At 35.4% G+C, this 7701-nt stretch overlaps 1 long non-coding RNA gene across 1 annotated transcript; it reads right to left on the reverse strand.

The window, feature by feature from the left end:
* Window positions 1-1660: 1660 nt before the first annotated feature.
* LOC121994013 lies at window positions 1661-3557 on the reverse strand. Its single transcript, XR_006115535.1, has 3 exons — window positions 3274-3557; window positions 2919-3057; window positions 1661-1715 (listed from the first exon to the last, which is right to left on the reverse strand). It is a non-coding gene; the product is annotated as an uncharacterized LOC121994013 (long non-coding RNA).
* Window positions 3558-7701: the final 4144 nt, after the last annotated feature.

The raw sequence follows: 7701 nt of genomic DNA on the forward strand, positions 1-7701 counted from the left end.
CCTTGAGGAGCTCATAAGGATTATTATGTAAACTCTGCAAGTGGACTTAGTCCAACATGATAATAAGGTTGAGTGGTACTACTCTTGGAGCTAGATGTTAGTTAAGTGAGTTGTTAGTAACTCATTTAATTAACGGACATACGATATCTTAAACACAGGAAGACTAACACACTCATGATAAGAAGAAGCTCATATTGTAATATGAGATTAGTGTGGTAGTTCAATAATAACTCTTTAGTGGTATGAGTTATTATTGATGAACTTGAGTTGAGTGTTCGGGTCGAACACAGGAAGCTCAAGTCCATCAGGAGACCAAAACCAATTCCTCCTCTCGATCTCTGTTGTAGCCTATATAAAGCCTCGCGGTCACCCGTTTTGGTTTTGCTTCCTACCCAAGAAAGGGGCCGGCCACATCCTTGCTTGGCGCCCAAGCAAGGGGTCGACTAAGCCTTGCTTCCTACCCAAGAAAGGGGTCGGCCAAGCCTTGCTTTGTGCCCAAGCAAGGGGCCGGACAAACCAAAAGAAAAGAAAAGAAAAAGAAAAGAAAGAAAAAAAGAGGAGATTTTTCCAACAGAATTAGAAATTTTTCTAAAAAGAATTACGTTGATTCTTTATTAGAAATTTTCTAAAAAGAATTATATTAATTCTTTCCTAAGGAATTTTTCTAAAAAGAATTATGTTAATTCTTTCCTAGAGATTTTTCTAAAAAGAATTATGTTGATTATTTCTTAGAAATTTTCTAAAAAGAATTATACTAATTCTTTCTTAAAAAAAATTTCTAAAAGGAATTATGTTAATTCTTTTCTAGAGATTTTTTTCTAAATAAAAATCTATTACATTTTCTCCTTTTTTATCTAGAGAAAAGGGTTATAAAATGAGAGGAGATTGTGCCATAAAAATCAACAATTCAATTAAGAAGTGATAAGTTTTTCTCCACAACTAAAAACCCTCTCCTTTCCCTCAAGGCTGGCGCCCCATTCTTTCTTTTCTCTCCTCTAGGGCTGGCGCCCCACTTCTTTTCTTCTTCCCTTTTCTTCCCTCTAGTGCCAGCGCCCCATCTTCTCTTGGTGGTCGGAGCTTGGAGGAAAAGAAAACGAAGAGACGGAGCACCTTGGTGGCCAGCGGTTTGGAGGAGAAGAAGAAGAAGGAGGTGTTCCTTTCTTTGCATCCTTTGGTGGTAGGCAGCTTGGAAACAAAAAGGGTTCGGGTGTTTTTGTCTTGGTAGATCGTCGCCCACACGACATCGAAGAAGATGAGAGGAATACTGTAACGACCACCCTTCTTACTACTACTACTCTCTAAGGATGACCGTTACTTAACTACTAACTCTACTTAACCGGTATGATTAAAATCCTTAAAGAAACCCTACCGAAAAATTTCGGCAGAATCTCCCCTGTACCGGTGACCATAATCATTAATACATAACATAATATACACAGCCACAGGCGGCTGGAGCACATATCAAACACACAAAAGGAATAACATCACCACGCAGTTTAATGAAATCAAATCATGCAACTAATGAATAGCGGAAACAAAATTAAAACATACAATTAACTACAGCGGAAGACTAAATGACTCGTCTAATACATTCTTAATAAATGGCAATCTTAATAAATTCTTAAACTAAGTCCCAAGGCTTCCATAGTCCTGGCATCACACACCATCTGCGCCACCTTGTCGCCTTCCTTGCTAAATCTTTTCTTTTCCTTTATCTGCAGTAAGAGGAAGTGTAGTCTATAAGCAAAATTTGCTTAGTAAGCGCTATCTAACTCACAAAAACTCGATATGCATGTATATAAATAGAAACATTCTAAAACTGAATGCTAACATGCAAAGCTACTCATGCTCATAAATAGCAAATAATAGTAAGCTAACTCATGCTCTCCTAATAGTAAAGAAACATACTGAAAGGCTAAACATGTAAGACAAGTCTATACTATCATGCTAGCATAAAGAATTTAACTTACTGAATTCTAAACACTTTCTGATTCTTATTAAACTTAAAAACTTATTCTTTTATTTCACTTATTTAAAACTTATTCTTTAATACTTGTAAACTTTTGTAAACACATTGTTTTATTAGTTCAAAAGCTTATACTTATAATACTTCAAAATAGTAATCAACTTCTTCTTGGGCCCAGGCATAGTACCATCTTATGCGCGTTCCCTAATAGGTTGGGGTAGCGAGCCACCAATCCTAAAAGAGCATACCTCGGTCTACCAGGGTCAAGACCTCGGAATTAAACACCTGGATTTGTTTAACGACAACCTCGGAAGTCGGGTACTAGCCTCTTCTTAAAAGTAAAATACTTATAATCTTAATTACTTCTTCTTTAAATGCCTTGGCATTTTAATAGGCACCTTGTGTGCCAAAAATCCCTAAAGTCTCGACTTTGGGATCTACTTAAGGCCTCGGCCTTTTCTTTTCTTTTCTTTATCTTTCTTATACTTTTCTTTATCTTTCTTACACTTTTCTTTATCCCAAAATACTGTTAGGATATTTTTCATATGCATCTATGAATGAAACTAACTATGTAACACATAATCATGTATAGAATACAAAAGAAATCTACACTTAAGCTCAATAAAAATGCTTAATAAAATTCTGCATTATAACTTAATAAAATCTGCATGTCATACTAAATTGAAGTGCCTAAAAATAACATAGTACAATACTTAAAACCTCATGATAATTAACTCTTAAAACAGAAATCAAACATACTCTTATGCATCTGGTATTTACTAGTTTTGTAAGTTGAGTTAAGCATGGATAAGCTTCGAAACTTCTAAGGAAAAATAAACTAGAACTAGAGACATAAACCTCATACCAAAACTGAAATACATTTAACAGAACTTAAACTAAATGCTAAAAGAAAATCTGAAACTGTACAGCAAGTTCCAACTCAAGCTAAAACCTGCTGGGATCTTCTCTTCAAACCTATGTAAAGCTTGTTTTGTTTCATGGTATACTAGTACAAGAACTTAATGGATCTCTTCTCCTCTTCTTTATCAAACTCACGGCAGCAAGGGAAAATTAACCAAGCATGCTTATCACTGTCACACAGAAAAATCCAAATCAAAAGCTACAAATGCCAATTTCAAAGCTTGAAAGGAATCTTTCCACATACTTAACCTCTACCGTTCTTCCCCTTTCTTCCCTTGGGACTTACGGCAGCAACACAAAACAAACTATCCTTACAACATGCTACGAAATCATGGAAAACAAGAAATCCGAGAGCTACTCTTACCGTAGGTGAGTAAGCGTCTTACCTTAGGCTTTTCTTGGACTTACAGCCGGAGAAGAAAGCTTCCAATGCTTCTAGGGCTTGCGGAGGATCTCGCAAACTCGCCCTCTTCCTCGTGCCTACTGTTCCTTCTTGACGAGAGGAGCTCGAATCCAAGAAGAGCTCGTGGAGAAGTCCCCTTTGGCCGGCCGCCGAAGAGAAAACCTTAATCTCTTCTCGGCTTCGTTTTCGCCCGATCCCGCCGTCGCACACGCAGAAGAGGAAGAAGGAAACGGGATTTTAGTTCACGGGAATTAACACGTAAGTTCTCCTTTTTTATAATTTCCATATTCTGTTAACTTGTTAAATAAATTTTCTTACCTTTTCTAAACAAAACTGACGACTGGTTCACTTGGTGGGCTGCGTTCTGCTTAAAGCCCAACTCGTGGGTTCAAATCCCAGCTGCAATCATTTTATTTCCTATTATTTTACTGTTCCTAACTACTACTTAATACCAATTTATTTCCATATTTGAATAACAATGACCGTTGGCAGAGTTGGTTGGCTACGTCCGGTTAAGATCTGGTTCAAGTCCGAGGTCTTGGGTTCAAAACCCAGCTTCAACATTTTTCTTTCTCTTTTTTTTTTTAAACTTCTTCCTCTTGGTAAAAATACCAAACGAACTCCAAAAATTACGTAAAAATACTCTAAAAATTTCTAAAAATCTCTAGAATTTTTCTATAGCATTTCTAAATATTTTTGAATTACTTTTGGAGCTCAAAATGAGGAAATTTGGGTCGTTACAAATACGGCAGAAGATCAAAAGGTCTTTGTCTACGAAGAAAGGTACATCTAGTTATTTATTCCATAGCGCAACTAGTTTTGTTTTCTTTGTATAGATTCTGAAATACCAACACAAGATGCTAGCGATTTTGTGTTTCGACTTTGTGTTTCGATTTTGTGTTTTGATTTTGTGTATCGATTTTGTATTTCGATCTTGTGCTTCAATTGTGGTCTCTGTAGTTAAACCTAAGATTCCTGTAAGGAGTTTAAATATTTAATTTCTTTGAAAGGGGTTGTCTAGGAAGTGGTGGATGATCTCATAACCAAGAAGGCCGATTGCCTCGCCAACGACCTGGAAGCCAATCTTTGAAATAGATATTTAATCAACTTCTGTAATATGGTTTAACTTTTGAAGAACACATGAGTTAAACCTGGATTAATAATGTTAAGTTTCGTTTGCAATGTAAGTTCAACTTCTGAAAAGCACATAGGTTGCTTGGAAAAGTTCTGTGCTTGTATAAAATTTTTTTACAAGGGAAACAAAACGAAATTCCAAGTAGCACCCAACAGGGTTCTCTCGACCCACTTGGTCTTTCCACCTGGGTTCCACGATCTACTAAGACTTCTTCTGCCTATCCTCCAACTAGGTCTTTCCCGGTTGAGTAAATAGCCTGTACACTTAGTCAACTTGTTAGATCACAACGAGACTTAACTTGAACCTTCGACAATATCAAAACTTAGGTTTGATTCTGGTACAATCTGCACCAATAATCTTTCCCTTTTTGATGTTTGGCAACTAAGGTTCAAAATTAAGTTAAAATATGTAATCAATAAGCAAGCATTTTTAATTTTAATTCTCCCTCTGAGTTAAACATCTCCCCCTAAATTCACTATCTCTCCTCTTTTGACATACATCAAAAATAGGGGAAGTAACTACACTTAAGAGAAGTTTGATTTTGAAAATTTATAAAGGAAAAAATTCTGAAAATTTTATAAAGGTAAAATTTTCAAATAAGAGAAAATTTTGAAAAGATAGTGAAGTAGAAAACATTTGAAAAGTTTTTTAAAAAATTCGTAAAGTAAAATTTTCAAAAGAAGATAAAAAAATTTGTGAGTATTTGAAACAATAAAGGTAAAATTTTGAAAAGTAAAATTCGAAAGAAATCTTAAAATTTTAAAAGGTTTAGTAAAGTTTAAATTTTGAAAAGTTATTAAAGAAAAATTATAGGTAAAATTTAAAAAATTTCTAAGGAAAATTTTTTAAAATTTGTAAAGAAAATAATTTGTAGGTGTTTAAAAATTATAAAAAATGTCAAGAGTAAATAATTTTAAAAATATTTTGTTAAAGGTTTAAAAAGGAAAGGATTTTAAAAATTTGATAAGATAGAAAATTTAGTTTGAAGCTCCCCCTAAATTATTTTCCTAAAAGTTCAAGCATGGTTTAAAAATTAAAAAAATATCCTTATTATGAAATGTCCAAACTTTGTACAAAACTAACTACTACAAGATAGTAACTATTGACTCGGGTTGGTCAATTTGAGCATTTAGATATAACTAGTTTGTTACTAGTTAGTTAATTCAAATTGATCGATATATGTTGTTTAAAGTCCAGATTTATGGCGATGCACTAAAATAAGCATTTGAAATCTTAGGCTAACTTATAAGCATCTCACCCATTCTAAGTTGCATAAGCAAGGGATCCTACTGTACTTGTGAGATGTTGGCTGCTAAAACTATAGGATCATGCAATTCTATGGGAAAGACCTAAACTACTCCAAAAAGATAAAATATTTTAAAAGCAGTTTTAAAATAATTTTGAAAGGGGAAATTTTGAAAATAATTTTGAAAAAAAAAACTACTAAGTAATAATAAAATATGTTAAAAAAACTATTCTATAAACAACATGAAAAGAAACGAAGATCATAACTGAAAAACACCCAATAACATATATAGTCATAATGCAAAGTGTTCCATAAGTACAATAAGTCAAAAGTAACAAGTCTAGAAATCACTCCTCCCCATCATCATCAGCCTGAAGATAATCAAATATCCTACGCTGCTCCCTCTCTAATGCATCAGTACGGTGAGTCATCTCTTGACGAAAATCTGCAATTTGCCCTTGGAGAGAGTTGTGCTGATCATTCATCTTCATCTCTATGGAGTCAAACTGACTAAAAATGTCATCTCGAAGACGGCTAAAGAAATCATTAGGAGGAGGCGCATAGGAACTGCTCTGAGCATTATCAAAGTAAGGTGTTAAGGTATATCCTGGATCAACAATCGATGGAAGAGGCACTTCAACTGGAATCGGATCATCCTCAGCAACATCTTCCTCGGCTACAGGTGGGATAAACCGAGGATGGTTTCACTTATAGACAAGTCCTTCAGCACTAGTCCTAATCCCAGGTAAGGACAACTGACGAATCCCAACCAGATAAAAGTCAGACAACTAGATTAGTTCACCACGATGAACTCCTACCCCTAAAGAAATAATGTAAGCGGTGCGGGCATGACACTAGATCATGTGGACTTTATTTGAGGTGTTGTACCCCGAATGGTAGATAATAGATCGCAAAACCTAGTACCCTAAGTCAAAGTCAAGATGGTGTTGTAGTGCGTACATCAAAAAGATATGAACAGGACACAAACCCCCCTGATCCCTAGACGACAAAGGATTAATGCAAGATACAACCATCTTATAAAGGGCATTGTCAGTTGGACTTAGTGGTACAGTAGACATCTTCTTAAGGCGTGCCCCCTCAAAAAAAAATCGGGATACATAAGATCTAGAGTGAGATGGGCAAAAGGAGCAGGTAATGTGTTAGGAAGGGAAGCACTAAAAAAGATATAGTTAACAGAGGGTCGAATTTGCAAAAATCTGAGAAACATATCAAGGTCAAATAACATGTCCCTAGTAGCAACTCTAGTTTTATAATGATGAGATTTAATTTCACATAAGTTATGATAGAATTCAGAATATAGAATTGGGTTGTAAGTATGACGATAGAAGACAACGCTGTCAAATTGAAAGTGTCGAGTAATATCTATGACTTCCGAACAATAAGTTTGATAGAAAGGAAGGTTGAGACAATGAGTTTCTATGACTTTAAACTTTTTATTAGGGAAAGACTGACGCAGTTCTTCAGATGAGAATCTAGGGTTCTAACTAGGATTTAAGGAGCTAGTCTCCCTTTGCGCAGTTGTTATACTCTTTTCACTAATAATAAAGGAATAAATTTAATAACTTGTAAATAGATAAAGAAAGAAGGTTCGGAGAAATATTATCGAGGCATTATCGTGCTTCGAGGAAAGCTAGATCCGGTGAAATAAACTTCGAAAGCAAAGAAGAAGACAAAGAGGAGAGGAGAGTGGGATGAGACTTGGGTTCTGCCCGAGCAATGTATTTATAAAGTTGGATCGGTCGATTGATAAGGGGTTCGATCTACCGATCAATTTAATATGGCATCCTTTTTGGCCTGGTAGTCGGCGATCGGTCGACTGAACCAGTGTTCAGTCGACCAATAAATTTACACTGGTAGAGATTAAAGTTAGGCTTTCGGTCGACGAAACCTTTGTTCGGTCGATTGAACAATTGAAGAGGCTCAAAATTCGGCCACAATTTACGTTTCCGGTTGACCGATAACTCGTTTCAGTCCACTTAGAAATTAAACGTGGTCAACAGTTTATTGGG

The sequence above is a fragment of the Zingiber officinale genome, chromosome 6A (assembly GCF_018446385.1).
Source record: "Zingiber officinale cultivar Zhangliang chromosome 6A, Zo_v1.1, whole genome shotgun sequence".
NCBI classification, from domain to species: Eukaryota; Viridiplantae; Streptophyta; class Magnoliopsida; order Zingiberales; family Zingiberaceae; genus Zingiber; species Zingiber officinale.